The sequence below is a fragment of the Mustelus asterias genome, chromosome 5 (assembly GCF_964213995.1).
Source record: "Mustelus asterias chromosome 5, sMusAst1.hap1.1, whole genome shotgun sequence".
Lineage (NCBI taxonomy): Eukaryota > Metazoa > Chordata > Chondrichthyes > Carcharhiniformes > Triakidae > Mustelus > Mustelus asterias.
In genome coordinates, this window is record NC_135805.1 from 124,999,490 (window position 1) to 125,017,798 (window position 18,309).

General features: G+C 42.7%; 1 protein-coding gene across 1 annotated transcript in view; it reads right to left on the reverse strand.

Moving 5' to 3' along the window:
* LOC144494018 (regulating synaptic membrane exocytosis protein 1-like) overlaps nt 1-18,309 on the reverse strand; it is a gene marked incomplete at its 3' end in the record, with an annotated part of 567,179 nt that overhangs the window by 197,103 nt on the left and 351,767 nt on the right. The window lies entirely within an intron of this gene.

An 18,309-nucleotide genomic window follows, 5' to 3' on the forward strand; every position in this document is an offset into this window, starting at 1 on the left:
AGGAGTGCCTGGACAAATAGGATGGGAATCGAGGGATACGGTACCCGGAAGGGTTGGGGGTTTTAGTTCAGTCGGGCAGCATGGTCAGTGCAAGCTTGGAGGGCCGAAGGGCCTGTTCCTGTGCTGTAATTTTCTTTGTTAAGTCCAGAACCCATGCTCTTTCTTGGTGCTACTCACTGGCCAGAAAGATTCTCCTGAATGCACCTCAAGAAATTTGTTTCCTCATTGTTTTCACACTAAAACTATCCCAGTTAATATTGGAGTTGTTAAAATCCCCGCATATTTCTGCTCCTTTGTCTTTGCATTTCTCAGAGATTTGTCTATATATTTGCTCTTCTATCTCCTTCTGACTGTTTGGGGGTCTCTCAGTAGTGTGACTGCCCCTTTATTGTTCCTTAGCTCAATCCATATGGCCTCATCTGTTGATCATTCCAACATATCATCTCTCCTCACAGTCAAAATGATATCTTCAACCAAATTTTTATCCCCCCCTCTACCTCGTCAGAAAACCCTGCAACTCGGAATGTCGAGCGGCCATTCCTGTTCCTCTTTAAGCCATGTTTCTGTAATAGCTATGATATCATACTGCCACATTTCTATCTGTGCCCTCTGCTTGTCTGTTTTTATTTGCTTTACTCTTTGTTCTGAAGTGCTTACTCTTGAGCACTGCCAAACTCTCTTTTGTTCTAATTTTTGTTTCCTTCGTCTTTCAGACTCATGCGCTCACCTTCCACCTTCCCTTTGAAATCTGTGCTTACGCTTACATCATGTAACATAAAGTTCCAGGCTTGTTTTCTTCTTGGCAAAGAGAAGGTCTTGAGGTTTTCAGAATGATAACAGAAATGGATAAAGTTGACCCAAGCAAGTTGTTGGGAATGCCAAAGGCTTCCTATGGCAAGCAGCTCAATTCAGAAAGATGTATAAACTAATGTCAGACGGGTATTTAAAATTTTCAGCTGGTTTTATTCTTAAGTAAATCAACTACCATTGGTTAAACATATTGGGAATTAGAAAATCTTTGTCAATATTTTGACACAAATTGAAGAACAAGTTGTCAAGAAAGGCCATGGAATCAGACTGCATACGAGTTCAAAAGCATTTCAATCGTTTCCAGAGATTGCAGGAAGGGATATGGTGAGAAGCTTACATGTTCTTGTCATTAAATTTCATTCCTTTTCAATGCAAGCTTTATCCACAATCTTTTATCTGATGAATCTTTAATCTGCTCCCTAATCTGCTCCCTACTGGCACGGTAGCACAGTGGTTAGCACTGCTGCTTCACAGCTCCAGGGACCTGGGTTCGATTCCCGGCTTGGGCCACTGTCTGTGTGGAGTTTGCACATTCTCCTCGTGTCTGCGTGGGTTTCCTCCGGGTGCTCCGGTTTCCTCCCGCAGTCCAAAGATATATGGGTTCGGTTAATTGGCCATGCTAAAAATTGCCCTTAGTGTCCTGAGATGCGTAGGTTAGAGGGATTAGTGGGTAAATCTGTAGGGATATGGGGGTAGGGCCTGGGTGGGATTGTGGTCGGTGCAGACTCGATGGGCCGAATGGCCTCTTTCTGTACTGTAGGGTTTCTATGGTTTATTATACAGTGAGGTTCCGATTGCAGTCAAAGTCCTTTGCCACTGGAGTGGCAGAGAAACAGAATCTGCTGGAGTGCACTGTCCAATGACGACCTACCTAGACAGAGGGATGGCAAGTTGAAACTAAACAAAGATCCCTCAAATTGGAATTAATGATAAAAAGAAACAGACAGCGAGAAACAATTTGTTTTGGGTAATCTTTGTGTTCTTCAATCCAAAACTCATTGCTTTGTATAGGATGTAATTCTTGAATTGCAGGTACGCATCATGATTTTAAGCTTTAACCAAATAAAGTACATCCGATTGATAATCCTAAAGTTATCAGAAATTTCAACATAATTGTTTTGGTTTGATGCATGTAACTATTTTCTCTTCAGATCCTGGTGGGTCATCTGTATCATGCACAAATGATTGAATGAATTTTGTAACAAAATTTATTTTTATTTTCTTCAATTTCTTTCCAAACAATCTGGAAATCAGAAAGTCTAATCAATTATATCTCTTTAAAGTTCAGAACTTCTTTAACAATATCAATTTAACTGCACCGACCAAATTCAGTTATTTTAGATCATTGTGTTCAGTGGCATTTTTACTTTGCAAGGTCATTTTGCAGGGCTTTGCTCCAGATGTGGATTCTCACAGGATGGTAGTGAAAACCACAAAATCCATGCTATAGCCGCATTTCCAAAGCATACCCCTTGCTAGCAAGTTGCCACATCTCAAGCGCAGCCTTGCAAACTTACAACTAAATTCTATATGATGAGCTACATGTCAACAAAGAACAAAAATATACGAGTTGTTTCTCACACATAAACAGTTTACATGCGGGAAAGAGACTGTGTTAAACATTGTATTTACACTTTTGAGATAGTTTAGTTGAATTTATATCACAATCTCTCTGTGCCTATCGATAGTGCCAATTTATTATATGGTATTCTTTTATCAATCCAAGCAAAATCAAAAAACCCTGGACTGAAATATTGTATGCTGTTTTTTTGCTTTGATTTTTAGTAATCCAAAATGCAAATCTTAAATGTGTTCAGCAAAATTCTGCATGATGCATGATTTGTGCATCTTTAAATACGTTTTTAAACAGTGAAATACTCTTCATCTTCAAAGAGTTAAATAACTTGTGAAAAAGTATGATTTGCAGAATGAATGTATTTGTTAATAACTATTAGTAAATCTCATCCAACTAAAATGTGCCTTTATTTAACTAATTTTAAAATGTATGATAGCTGGCAGATGGATGGTATCTGCTCTTGGAACTGTTTCTGACATCCTGCTAGAGCCCCACATCAAAAGCAATTTCTAAATGTGAATAGCATTCATAAATTCGAGTATGTTCCACCACCCCACCCACCTGACAAGACCACTCCAATACCATCATCACCATCATAATCTGAGATGTCACTATCACTGATTCGATGGGATCCTAGGTAATGATGGAACAAACAGACAAAACAGCTATGCATGTGGTCTCATTAACACTTAAGGTAAAATCTTTAATCAGAAATGTTTTATTTATAACATATAAATGAGTTAGAAAAAAAGCAACCTAGAAAATTAAAATTGGTGAATGATTCTATATTTTCAATAATGCAATTTTTATTGTTTTCTCTGTAATCAAAACGGTAGATCAGGTTTTGCGGAGTGGAAAAGCCATTATCCAATTCACATAAAGAGTGGACATTAAGTAATTATTATATGGACTGGACACATCATTAACTAATGTACATACGAAGTGGACATGTTTATATGGAGTGAACATGTAATTTTCTAAAGGTTATATGGAATGGGTGCGTCATTATCCAATGTACATATGGAGTGGATACGTCATTAACTAATGTATATACGGAGTGGACACGTCCGTAAGTAATATTTAAAGAAAGCAGACAATCTTGTTTACACATTCTCCTCGTGTCTGCGTGGGTTTCCTCCGGGTGCTCCGGTTTCCTCCCACAGTCCAAAGATGTGCGGGTTAGGTTGATTGGCCATGCTAAAAATTGCCCCTTAGAGTCCTGAGATGCGTAGGTTAGAGGGATTAGCGGATAAATATGTAGGGATATGGGGGTAGGGCCTGGGTGAGATTGTGGTCGGTGCAGACTCGATGGACCGAATGGCCTCCTTCTGCACTGTAGGGTTTCTATGATTTCTATGATCTATTAATTATTTTGGTGGCAGAGTGGCACAGTAGTTAACACTGCTGCCTCACAGCGCCAGGGACCTGGGTTCGATTCCCGGCTTGGGTGACCATCTGTGTAGAGTTTGCGCATTCTCTCCATGTCTGCGTGGGTTTCCTCCAGGTGCTCCGGTTTCCTTCCTACAGTCCAAAGTTGTGCAGGTTCGGTGGATTGGCCTTGCTAAATTGCCCCTTAATGTCAGGGGGGCTAGCTAGAGTAAATATGTCGGGTTATGGGGATAGGGCCTGGGTAGGATTGTGGTCGGTGCAGACTCGATGGGCTGAATGGCCTCCTTATGCACTGTAGGATTCTATGATTAACTAATGTATATGCGAGCAGAAATGACATGAACTAATGTTAATATGGAGTGAACACATCATGAACTAATGTTTATATGGGGTGGATAAGTCATTAACTAATGTTTATATGGAGTGGACATGTCATTAGCTAATGCATAGGACTCTTAAATCGGCCTCGCAGGTGGAGGATGCGGTCAAGAAGGCGTACGGCGTACTGGCCTTCATTAATCGAGGGATTGAGTTTAGGAGTCGGGAGATAATGCTGCAGCTTTATAGGACCCTGGTTAGACCCCACTTGGAGTACTGCGCGCAGTTCTGGTCACCTCATTACAGGAAAGATGTTGAAGCCATTGAAAGGGTGCAGAGGAGATTTACAAGGATGTTGCCTGGATTGGGGGGCATGCCTTATGAGGATAGGTTGAGGGAGCTTGGTCTCTTCTCCCTGGAGAGACGAAGGATGAGAGGTGACCTGATAGAGGTTTACAAGATGTTGAGAGGTCTGGATAGGGTAGACTCTCAGAGGCTATTTCCAAGGGCTGAAATGGTTGCTACGAGAGGACACAGGTTTAAGGTGCTGGGGGGTAGGTACAGAGGAGATGTCAGGGGTAAGTTTTTCACTCAGAGGGTGGTGGGTGAGTGGAATCGGCTGACGTCGGTGGTGGCGGAGGCAAACTCGTTGGGGTCTTTTAAGAGACTTCTGGATGAGTACATGGGATTTAATGGGATTGAGGGCTATAGATAGGCCTAGAGGTGGGGATGTGATCGGCGCAACTTGTGGGCCGAAGGGCCTGTTTGTGCTGTGGCTTTCTATGTTCTATATAGAGGGTGGGCATGTCATTAACTGATGTGCAGATAAAGTGGATACGTGATGAATGTTTATATGAAGTGGACATGTGCTGAACTAATGTTTATATGGAATGGGCACATTATTATCTAATGTACATACAGAGTGGATACATCATTAACTAATGTATATACAGAGTGGACACATCCATAACTAATATTTAAGAAAGTAGACAAGCCATTAACTAATTTATATGCGGAGCAAAAATGTCATGAACTAATGTTTATATGGAGTGAACATGTTATGAACTTATGTTTATATGGAATGGACACGTCATTAGCTAATGTTCATAAGAAATGCACACATCATCTAATGTTTATACTGAGTGGACACATCCTTAACTAACATTTATACTAAGTAGACAATCCATTAACTAATGTACGTAGAAAGTGGACATGTCATTAATTAATGTTTATATGGAGTGGATATGTCATTAGCTAATGTGCATATGGAGTAGATATGTCCTGAACTAATGTTTATATGGCGTGGAGTGTACATGCCATTAACTCAGTGGTTCCCAAAGGGTGCGGCGCGCCACACTGGTGCGGCGAGAGAGGATGGCAAGTGTGGCGGGAAGATTCAAGGACAATCAAAGAAACATTTAAACATGGTTTAAACAAGCATTGTTTTATACTTTCTGGATGTCCCATGATCATATTATAAAGTAGTTGTGTTCTATGTTATGAATCAAGCACTGCTCGGAGTTGTTTTTTTTGTTTTTGAATGTATTTCTTATCAATAAAGAATGCAGTGTGGCGTGAGCAAATTTTTATTCCGAAAGTGCGGCCCAGTGAAAAAAGTTTGGGAACCACTGCATTAACTGATGTTTATATGGAGTGGGCACATCATTAACTAATGTTTATCTGGAGTGGGCACGTCATTAACTAATATATATATATAATATATATACACACACACACAGAGTTGACACGTCATTATCTCATGTTTTATGGAGTGGAATGGACACATCATTAACTAATATTGATTTCGAATGGACATGCCATTAACTAATGTTTATATGGAGTGGACACGTCATTAATTAATGTTTATATGGAGTGGGCACGTCATTAATTAATGTTTATATGGAGTGGGCACGTCATTAATTAATGTATATACAGAGTTGACACGTCATTATCTAACGTTTATATGAAATGCAGTGGACACGTCATTAACTAGTGTTTATTTAGAATGGACATGTCATGAACTGTTTATATGGAATGGACAAATCATGAACTAATGTTTATATGGAGTGAACACATCATTGACTAATGCTTGTATAGAGTGGAACACATCATTAACTAATGTTTATATTGAGTGGACGCATCATTGATGAATGTTTACACCGAGTGGACAGGTCAATAACAAATGTACATAGTGAGTGGACATGTCATTATCTAATGTTTATACAGAGTGGATAATTGACAACCATGAACTAATCATGGTATTTTTCTTTCAGTTTACAAAATAGTAACAAGAATTAAATTATGAACATAATAAACAAACTACACCTACACCACACGTGGTGTGGACCTTAAACCTCTGGGAGGGTATGCTGGCAAGTTGTACACACATTACAATCACCGAATGTTATTCCATTTGATAATCAACTGAAAATTGTGGAGGAAGTACTCAATTACTTGCATTTGCAGCAAACAAGGCTCTATGGCAGGACACCATGTGTTAAATTCACCTGAACATCTTTAATATCTTTTGATTTTCTGTGCTGATTCCAAATGACTGATGGTTAACAATGTCAGGTCTATAACACGCTGGCACTCGCACTGAATGAGTGAAACCCAAAAGGATAAGACAGTTCAGACCTGTATTCTGATTTCCCAGTTTTTTATGGTGTTCATTTTAAGGTATCAGTTCGGACCACATTTTTACTTCCCCATTTATACTATTTTTCCTTCTGGGAATTAAACATTTGTTATTACTCTAGATCAAATTCTTGAGCTGATTTCCTTTTTGCTTGGTTTGAATCATCATTATTATTTCATAGTGCTTACAATTCTACAGCTGCTTGCACTAAGGTAAGTTGAAGTAAATCCTGCATTTTTAAAAATAAAGTACAATACATAAAATCATAGAATCCGTACAGTACAGAAGGAGGCTATTTGGCCCATCGACCCTGCACTGACAACAATCCCACCCAGGCCCTATCCCCACAGCCCCATCTATTAACCCTGTTAATCCCCTTGACACTCAGGGGCAATTGTGCATGCCAATCAACCTTACCTGCACACCTTTGGAGTGTGGGAGGAAACCAGGGCACTCAGAGGAAACCCATGCAGACACAGGGAGAACATGCAAACTCCACACAGTCACCCAAGGCTGGAATTGAACCCAGGTCCTTGGTGCTGTGAGACAGCTAACCACTGTGCTTTCATTTAGTTTGTGGTGCTTTCATTTAGTTTGGAATCAGCCTCTGTAACCCATGTGAAAACAAATAGAAAGCACACAGCAAGTCAGACATTGATAGAAAGAACAAGAGGTTCATGCTATGGGAGGTGACCGTTGAATATTAATCTTCCATTCTTTCAGTTGTTGTGCATTTTCAACACCTTTCTGTTTGGATTTCCAATTATTAGCATTTTCTCCCAGAGACCAGGGGAACTTTCCCTTGGTTGGTTTTTTTATAAGGGAATTGTGAATGGTTTCTATACGCACATAGCTACAATTTTGATGCAAATAAAGGACACCTTATCCTCTGTATTCCATTTCATTTGAGCAATCTTCCATTCTGAACCTTGGATAATGACAAACATAAACTTCAGGCAACTTTCTTCCGACAAACTCACACATCCAGCAGTATAGAGTAGGGACGTATTTCTGCCCTAACATGCAGAAAAATGCATTTCAGTATTTCAGTCCAAAGATGTGTGGGTTAGGTTGATTGTGTGGCTTTTGCTACCAAATAAACCTGTTGGACTTTAACCTGGTGTTGTTAAACTTCTTACTTAGGTTGATTGGCCATGCTAAAATTGCCCCTTAATGTCCTGGGATGTGTAGATTAGAGGGATTAGTGGGTAAAATATGTAAGGATATGGGGGTAGGGCCTGGGTGGGATTGTGGTCAGTGCAGACTCGATGGGCCGAATGGCCTCTTTCTGTACTGTAGGGTTTCTATGATTTCTATTGATATGGTCAAATAATTTGCTACTTCAGCTCTAATTGTGTGGTGCACTGTGAAGTCCAGTCTGCTTTCTATTTTTCAATCTGAGTGCTAATAAATCATAGAAACCCTACAGTGCAGAAAGAGGCCATCTGGCCCATTGAGTCTGCACCGACCACAATCCCACCCAGGCCCTACCCCCATATCCCTACACATTTATCCGCTAATCCCTCTAACCTACGCATCTCAGGACACTAAGGGGCAATTTTAGCATGGCCAATCAACCTAACCCACACATCTTTGGACTGTGGGAGGAAACCGGAGCACCCGGAGGAAACCCACGCAGACACGAGGAGAATGTGCAAACTCCACACCGACAGTGACCCAAGCCAGGAATCGAACCCAGGTCCCTGGAGCTGTGAAGCAGCAGTGCTAACCACTGTGCCACTGTGCCGCCCATATAGTTAGGTGGATTGGCCATGCTAAATTGCCCTTTCGTGTCCAAAAATGTGCAGATTAGGTGGATTATGAACACTATAGCTATCTTAAACAAAAGTAATTTATAGAATCCCTACAGTGTAGTATTTTGTATTACAGCCTGGATTATGGTTTAAGACAGTAATTTACCTTAATGATGACAATGAAGTTAACAGCTCAGGCATACCAAAGGAAAGGCGATATTAATGGGTATAAAATGATCAGATGATCTTAGAAAAGACAAACTACATGGTCCCAGCAACTTGCATCCACCAATCTTAATGAAGGTGAGAGCTAAAATTAGAATCAACTGTTTTTTTTTAATAAACTGCTCAGCCAAACTAATGCCTTAAGGAAAGTAAAAAGCAAGCTCTCCTGGTGCTGTAGCTTACCGGGGACAGCTAATTAAGTCAACCAGGGATACAGAATCTTCAGGTGAGACAGAGGAGGGGGGAAAAGAGGAGGCGGCATTGCATTATTAGTTAAGGAGTGATGATACCTTGGAGGGCACATCGAATGACAGTCCATATCCCCTCCCCCTGCCGAATTAGTTTGAATTCCTCCCAACAGGGACGGCACGGTGGCACAGTGGTTAGGACAGCTGCCTCACAGCATCAGGGACCCGGGTTCGATTCCTGGCCTGGGTCACTGACTGTGTGGAGTTTGCACGTTCTCCCCGTGTCTGCGTGGGTTTCCTCCGGGAACTCCGGTTTCCTCAAACAGTCTGAAAGACATGCTGATGAGGTGGATTGACTCAAACAGGTGTTGGAGTGTGAAATTTCACAGTAACTTCATAGCAGTGTTAATGTAAGCCTTATTTGTGAGGGAGCTAGGGCTTTTCTCTTTAGAGCGGAGGAGGATGAGAGGCAACTTAATAGAACATAGAACATTACAGCGCAGTACAGGCCCTTCGGCCCTCGATGTTGCGCCGACCAGTGGTACCAATCTAAAGCCCCTCTAATCTACACTATTCCAATATCATCCATATGTTTATCCATTAACCATTTGAATGATCTTAATGTTGACGAGTCCACTACTGCTGCAGGCAGGGCATTCCACGCCCTTACTACTCTCTGAGTAAAGAACCTACCTCTAACATCTGTCCTATATCTCTCACCCCTCAATTTAAAGCCATGTCCCCTCGTGCTAGCCAACACCATCCGAGGAAAAAGGCTCTCACTATCCACCCTATCTAATCCTCTGATCATCTTGTATGCCTCTATTAAATCACCTCTTAACCTTCTTCTCTCTGACGAAAACAACCTCAAGCCCCTCAGCCTTTCCTCATACGATTTTCCCACCATACCAGGCAACATCCTGGTAAATCTCCTCTGCACCCTTTCCAACACTTCCACATCTTTCCTATAATACGGCGACCAGAACTGTATGCAATACTCCAAATGCGGCCGCACCAGAGTTTTGTACAGTTGCAGCATGACCTCCTGGCTCCGAAACTCAATCCCTCTACCAATAAAAGCTAACACACCGTACGCCTTCTTAACAACCCTATCAACCTGGGTGCCAACTTTCAGGGATCTATGCACATGGACACCCAGATCCCTCTGTTCATCCACACTACCAAGTATCTTACCATTAGCCCAGTACTCTGTATTCATGTTACTCCTTCCAAAGTGAATCACCTCACATTTTTCCGCATTAAACTCCATTTGCCACCTCTCAGCCCAGCTCTGCAGCTTATCTATGTCCCTCTGTAACCTGCCACTTCCCTCCGCACTGTCTACAACTCCACCGACTTTAGTGTCATCCGCATATTTACTAATCCATCCTTCCACGCCCTCATCCAGGTCATTAATAAAAATGACAAACAGCAGTGGCCCCAAAACAAATCCTTGAGGTACACCACTAGTAACTCAACTCCAGGATGAATATTTCCCATCAACCACCACCCTTTGTTTTCTTACAGCTAGCCAATTCCTGATCCAAACCACTAAATCACCCTCAATCCCATGTGTCCGTATTTTCTGCAAAAGCTTACCATGGGGAACCATATCAACCGCTTTGCTGAAATCCATATACACCACATCAACCGCTTTACCCTCATCCACCTCTTTGGTCATCTTCTCAAAGAACTCAATAAGGTTTGTGAGGCACGACCTACCCTTCACAAAACCGTGCTGACTATCCCTAATCAAATTATTCCTTTCTCGGTGATTATAAATCCTATCTCTTATAAACCTTTCCAATACTTTGCCCACAACAGAAGTAAGGCTCACCGGTCTATAATTACCAGGGTTGTCCCTACTCCCCTTCTTGAACAAGGGGACAACATTTGCTATCCTCCAGTCTTCTGGCACTGTTCCTGTAGACAATGACGACACAAAGATCAAAGCCAAAGGCTCTGCAATCTCCTCTCCAGCCTCCCAGAGAATCCTAGGATAAATCCCATCTGGCCCAGGGGACTTATCTATTTTTACCCTTTCCAGAATTGCGAACACCTCCTCCTTATGAACATCAATCCCATCCAGTCCAATAGCCTGCATCTCAGTACTCCCCTCGACAACACTGTCCCTCTCCAGTGTGAATACCGATGAAAAATATTCATAGAGGTTTATAAGATGATGAGGGGGACAGATAGAGTGGACGTTCAGAGACTATTTCCTCGGGTGGATGTAGCTGTTACTAGGGGGCATAACTATAAGGTTCATGGTGGGAGATATAGGAGGGATGTCCGAGGTAGGTTCTTTACTCAGAGAGTGGTTGGTGTGTGGAATGGACTGCCTGCTGTGATAGTGGAGTTGGACACTTTAGGAACTTTCAAGCGGTTATTGGATCGGCACATGGAGCACACCAGGATGATAGGGAGTGGGATAGCCTGATCTTGGTTTCGAACAAAGCTCGGCACAACATCAAGGGCCGAAGGGCCTGTACTGTGCTGTACTGTTCTATGTTCTACAAATAAACTTTCCTTTATGAATCTTTGTGGGTCCAGCATAGGAACAAAAAAGGGGCAGCCACGTTGTTAGGTGTTTGTTATAGACCCTCAGATAATCAGCGGGATATTGAGGAGCAATATGTGCACAAATCGCAGAATTGTGTAAAAACAATATGGTAATTATATGAGGTCATTTCAACTTTTCCAACATAGGATAGAGTGGACTAGATCCAATAACCGATCCAATAACCGCTTGAAAGTTCCTAAAGTGTCCGACTCCACTATCACAGCATGCAGTCCATTCCACACCCCAACCACTCTCTGAGTAAAGAACCTACCTCGGACATCCCTCCTATATCTCCCACCATGAACCTTATAGTTATGCCCCCTAGTAAAGGATAGTGAGGGATAAAATTGGTCCTCTTGAAGACCAGAGTGGTAGACTGTGTATGAAACCAAAAGAGATGGGGGAGATACTAAATGTTTTTTTAGGGAGGAGCTAGGGAGGAGATTGCAGAGCCTTTGGCTTTGATCTTTATGTCGTCATTGTCTACAGGAATAGTGCCAGAAGACTGGAGGATAGCAAATGTTGTCCCCTTGTTCAAGAAGGGGAGTAGAGACAACCCTGGTAATTATAGACCAGTGTGCGTTACTTCTGTTGTGGGCAAAGGTTTGGAAAGGATTATAAGAGATAGGATTTATAATCATCCAGAAAGGAACAATTTGATTAAGGATAGTCAACACGGTTTTGTGAAGGGTAGGTCGTGCCTCACAAACCTTATTGAGTTCTTTGAGAAGGTGACCAAAGAGGTGGATGAGGGTAAAGCAGTTGATGTGGTGTATATGGATTTCAGTAAAGCGTTTGATAAGGTTCCCCATGGTAGGCTATTGCAGAAAATACGGACACATGGGATGGAGGGTGATTTTGCAGTTTGGATCAGAAATTGGCTAGCTGTAAGAAGACAGAGGGTGGTGGTTGATGGGAAATGTTCATCCTGGAGTTCAGTTACTAGTGGTGTACCGCAAGGATCTGTTTTGGGGCCACTGCTGTTTGTTATTTTTATTAATGACCTGGATGAGGGCGTAGAAGGATGGATTAGTAAATTTGCGGATGACATTAAAGTCGGTGGAGTTGTGGACAGTGCGGAAGGATGTTGCAGGTTACAGAGGGACATAGATAAGCTGCAGAGCTGGGCTGAGAGGTGGCAAATTGAGTTTAATGTGGAAAAGTGTGAGGTGATTCACTTTGGAAGGAGTAACAGGAATACAGAGTACTGGGCTAATGGTAAGATACTTCGTAGTGTGGATGAGCAGAGAGATCTCGGTGTCCATGTGCATAGATCCCTGAAAGTTGGCACCCAGGTTGATAGGGTTATTAAGAAGGCGTACAGTGTGTTAGCTTTTATTGGTAGAGGGATTGAGTTTCGGAGCTATGATGTCATGTTGCAGCTGTACAAAACTCTGGTGCAGCCGCACTTGGAGTATTGCGTACAGTACTGGTCACCGCATTATAGGAAGGATGTTGAAGCATTGGAAAGGGTGCAGAGGAGATTTACTAGGATGTTGCCTGGTATGGTGAGAAGGTCTTATGAGGAAAAGCTGAGTGACTTGAGGCTGTTTTCGTTCGAGAGAAGGTTAAGAGGTGACTTAATAGAGGCATACAAGAGGATTAGATAGGGTGGACAGTGAGAACCTTTTTCCTCGGATGGTGATGGCTAGCACGAGGGGACATAGCTTTAAATTGAGGGGTGATAGATATAGGACAGATGTCAGAGGTAGGTTCTTTACTCGGAGAGTAGTAAGGGCGTGGAATGCCTTGCCTGCAACAGTAGTGGACTCGTCAACATTAAGGGCATTTAAAGGGTCATTGGATAAACATATGGATGATATTGGAATAGTGTAGGTGAGATGGGCTTTAGATTGGTTTCACAGGTTGGCGCAACATCGAGGGCCGAAGGGCCTGTACTGCGCTGTAATGTTATATGTTCTATGTATGAGAATGTAGGGAGAGACTGCGAACTCTTAAGAAACTTGGCAGCGAAAAGGATAAGGTATTGAAGTGTGTCCCAGACTGCCATGGGAGACAAGGGAAGAGATTGCAGGGACTCTGACCCAAGTTTTTAATTCCTGTCTGGCCACGGGGAAGATGTGGAGATGCCGGTGTTGGACTGGGGTAAGCACAGTAAGAAGTTTCACAACACCAGGTTAAAGTCTAACAGGTTTATTTGGCAGCACAAGCTTTCGGAGTCTCACTCCTTCATCAGGGGAGTGAAGAGTTGTGTTCACAAACAGGGCACATACAGACACAAACTCAATTTACAAGATAAAGGAGCGAGACTCCGAAAGCTTGTGCTGCCAAATAAACCTGTTGGACTTTAACCTGGTGTTGTGAGACTTCTTACGGGGAAGATGCCAGAGGACTGAGGAACAGCTAATGTGGTTCCGCTTTTTAAGAAGGGTTGTCGAGTTAAACCAGGTAACTAAAGACAAGTGAGTCTCATGTCAGTGTAGAAACAATTGGAGAAAACTCTGGAGCAGAATGTCTATCATCACGAAGAGAGACAAGGCTTGATCAAGGATAGTCAGCATAGCTTTGTCAGAGGGGGGTCATGCCTAACAAATTTGACTGATTTTTTTGAGGAGGTAACCAGGTGTGTAGATGTGGATAGCGCAGTGGATGTAGTTTATATGGATTTCAGCAAAGCCTTTGACAAGGTCCCACATGGGAGACTTGTAAAGAAGATAAATTCACATGGGATACAGGGTATTTTGATGAAGTGGATTCAAAATTGGCTCAGTTGGAGGAGATAGAGGGTGATGACAGACGGCTGCTTTAGCGAGTAGAAGCCAGTGTCCAATGGCATACCACAGGGATCAGTGGTGGGTTCCCTATTATTATATAAATGGCATAGATGACCATGTGGGGGGTAGAATTAGTAAGTTTTCAGATGACACAAAGATTGGCCAAGTGGTTAACAATAAGGTCGAGTGCTTTGGGCTACAAGATGATATGGATAGCAAAATGGGCAGATAAGTGGCAGATGGAATTTAACCCTGATACACTTTGGAAGGAGTAATTTGACAAGGAAGTATTCAATGAACGGTATGACACTAGGAAGTTCTGTGGAACAAAGGGACCTTGACATGTTTGTCCATAGTTGTCTGAGACGGAAGAACATAGTCGAAGAAGTCATAGAAACCCTACAGTACAGAAAGAGGCCATACGGCCCATCGAGACTGCACCGACCACAATCCCATCCAGGCCCTACCCCCATATATTTTACCCACTAATCCCTCTAATCTACACATCTCAGGACACTAAGGGGCAATTTTAGCATGGCCAATCAACCTAACCCGCACATCTTTGGACTGTGGGAGGAAACTGGAGCGCCCAGAGGAAACCCATGCAGACATGAGGAGAATGTGCAAACTCCACACAGACAGTGACCAAAGCCGGGAATCGAACCCAGGTCCCTGGAGCTGTGAAGCAGCAGTGCTAACCACTGTGCTACCGTGTCGCCGCAACATGTTAGTGGGGTGGTGAAAAAGGCATATAGGACACTTACCTTTATCAATCAAGGCATAGGTTACAAAAGCAGGGAAGTCATGTTGGAGTTGTATAGAATTTTGGTGAGGCCACAGGTCATCGAATCAAAGAATCATAGAGGTTTACAGCATGGAAACAGGCCCTTCGGACCAACTTGTCCATGCCGCCCTTCTTTTTAAAAACCCCTCAGCTAATCCCTATTGCCCGCCCCTGACCCATATCCCTCTATACCCATCTTACCCATGTAACTGTCTAAATGCTTTTTAAAAGTCAAAATTGTACCCGCCTCTACTACTACCTCTGGCAGCTTGTTCCAGACACTCACCACCCTCTGTGTGAAAAAATTGCCCCTCTGGACACTTTTGTATCTCTCCCCTTAAACCTATGCCCTCGAGCTTTAGACTCCCCTACCTTTGGGAAAAGATATTGACTATCAAGCTGATCTGCGCCCCTCATTATTTCATAGACCTCGATAAGATCACCCCTCAGCCTTCTATGCTCCAGAGAAACAAGTCCCAGTCTATCCAGCCTCTCGTTATAACTCAAACCATCAAGTCCCAGTAGCATCCGAGCAAATCATTTCTGCACTCTTTCGAGTTTAATAATATCCTTTCTATAATAGGGTGACCAGAACTGTACACAGTATTCCAAGTGTGGCCTTACCAATGTCTTGTACAACTTCAACAAGACGTCCCAACTCCTGTATTCAATGTTCTGACCGATGAAACCAAGCATGCCTTCTTCACCACTCTGTCCACCTGTGACTCCACTTTCTAGGAGCTATGAACATGTACCCCTAGATCTCTTTGTTCTGTAACTCTCCCCAACGCCCTACCATTAACTGAGTAAGTCCTGCCCTGATTCAATCTACCAAAATGCATGACCTCGCATTTATCTAAATTAAACTCCATCTGCCATTCGTCAGCCCACTGGTCCAATTGATCAAGATCCTGTTGCAATCGGAGATAACTTTCTTCACTGTCCACTATGCCACCAATCTTGGTGTCATCTGCAAACTAACTAACCTTGCCTCCTATATTCTCATCCAAATCATTAATATAAATGACAAATAACAGTGGACCCAGCACTGATTCCTGAGGCACACCGCTGGTCACAAGCCTCCAGTTTGAAAAACAACCCTCTACATCCACCCCCTGGATCCCGTGAGATTTAACCTTATGCAACAATCTACCATACGGTACCTTCTCAAAGGCCTTGCTAAAGTCCATGTAGACAACATCAACTGCACTGCCCTCATCTACCTTCTTGGTTACCCTTCAAAAAACTCAATCAAATTTGTGAGATATGATTTTCCACTCACAAAGCCATGCTGACTGTCCCTAATCAGTCCTTGCATCTCTAAATGCCTGTAGATCCTGTCTCTGAAAATACCTTCCAACAACTTACAGATGTGAGGCTCACTGGCCTGTAGTTCCCAGGCTGTTCCCTGCAGCCCTTTTTAAACAAAGGCACAACATTTGCCACATTATAACATTCAAGGTTCATAGAATCATAAGGGCGGTACGGTGGCACAGTGGATGGGCAGTACAGTGGTTAGCACTGCTGCCTCACAGCGCCAGGGACCCAGCCTTGGGTCACTGTCTGTGTGGAGTTTGCACTTTTTCCCCGTGTTTGCGTGGGTTTCCTCCAGGTGCTCCGGTTTCCTCCCACAATCCAAAGATGTGCAGGCTCGGTTGACTGGCTATGCTAAATTGGCCCTCATGTCAGGGAGATTAGCAGGGTAAATGTGTGGGGTTGTGGGAATTGGGCTTGGGTGGGATTGTAGTCGGTACAGAATCGATGGGCTGAATGGCCTTCCTCTGTACTGTAGGGATTCTATGATTTTATGAATTCTGCCTTCTTGAATAAAACACAGGATAGCGTGGAGGGGTTCCAGAAGGGGTTAACTCACAGGCTGGATCTCTGACATGACAGGCCAATATATGCTTGGATTTTGCGAAAATCTTAAGATTCTAAATGGGTTATTCATGTAAAAAGTTAAGAAAATAAAAATACGGCATGTAATGTTTAAAAAAGAACATTACAGTATTTAATTGCTTTCTAAAATAACAAACAGAACACAAATTTTATTCAGTCAGAACAGTTCTGAAATCATATGAATAAAACATGCATTCAGCAATAATCTGAAATTCCTCGCTTTGTTTTTTGTTCTTTGAGGAATAACAAAGAAAATTACAGCACAGGAACAGGCCCTTCAGGTAACTATAGGCCGGTTAGCTTAATTCCTGTGGTAGGGAAAATGCTTGAATCTATCATCAAGGAAGAAATAGCGAGACATCTGGATATAAATTATCTCGTTGGTAAGATGCAGCATGGGTTCATGAGGTCATGTTTGACTAATTTGGAGGAATTCTTTGAGAACATTACATGTGCAGTGGACAATGGGGAATCGATGGATGTGGTGTATCTGGATTTCCAGAAGACATTTGACAAGGTGCCGCACCATAGACTGCTGCATAAGATAAAGGTGCACGGTGTTACGGGTAATGTATTAGCATGGATAGAGGATAGAGGATAACAGAAAGCAAAGAGTGGGGGTAAATGGGTGTTTTTCTGATTTGCGATCAGTGACGAGTGGTGTGCCTCAGGGATCAGTGTTGGGACCGCAATTGCTTACGATTTACATAGATGATTTGGAGTTGGGGACCAAGTGTAATGTGTCAAAATTCGCAGATGACACCAAGATGGGTGGCAGAGGACGCTGAAAGTCTGCAAAGGGATACAGATAATCTAAGTGAGTGGGCGAGGGTCTGGCAGATGGAGTACAGTGTTGATAAATGTGAGGTCATCCATTTTGGTAGGAATAATTGCAAAATGGACTATTATTTAAATGGTAAAAAATTGCAGCATGCTGCTGTGCGGAGGGACCTGGGTGTCCTTGTGCAGGAATCTCAAGGAGTTGGTTTGCAGGTGCAGCAGGTAATTAAGAAGGCAAATGGAATTTTGTCCTTCATTGCTAGAGGGATGGAGTTTAAAAACAGCGAGGTTATGTTTCAGCTGTATAAGGTGCTGGTGAGGCCACACCTGGAGTACTGTGTACAGTTTTGGTCTCCTTACTTGAGAAAGGATATACTGGCACTGGAGGGGGTGCAGAGGAGATTCACTAGGTTGACTCCGGAGTTGAGAGAGTTGGCTTAAGAGGAGAGACTGAGTAGACTGGGGCTATACTCATTGGAATTCAGAAGAATGAGGGGAGATCTGAAAGAACCATATAAGATTATGAACAAAATAGATAAGATAGAAGCAGGGAAGTTGTTTCCTCTGGCGGGTGAAACTAGAACTAGAGGGCATAGCCTCAAAATAAGGGGAAGCAGGTTTAGGGCTGAGTTGAGGAGGAGCTTCTTCAC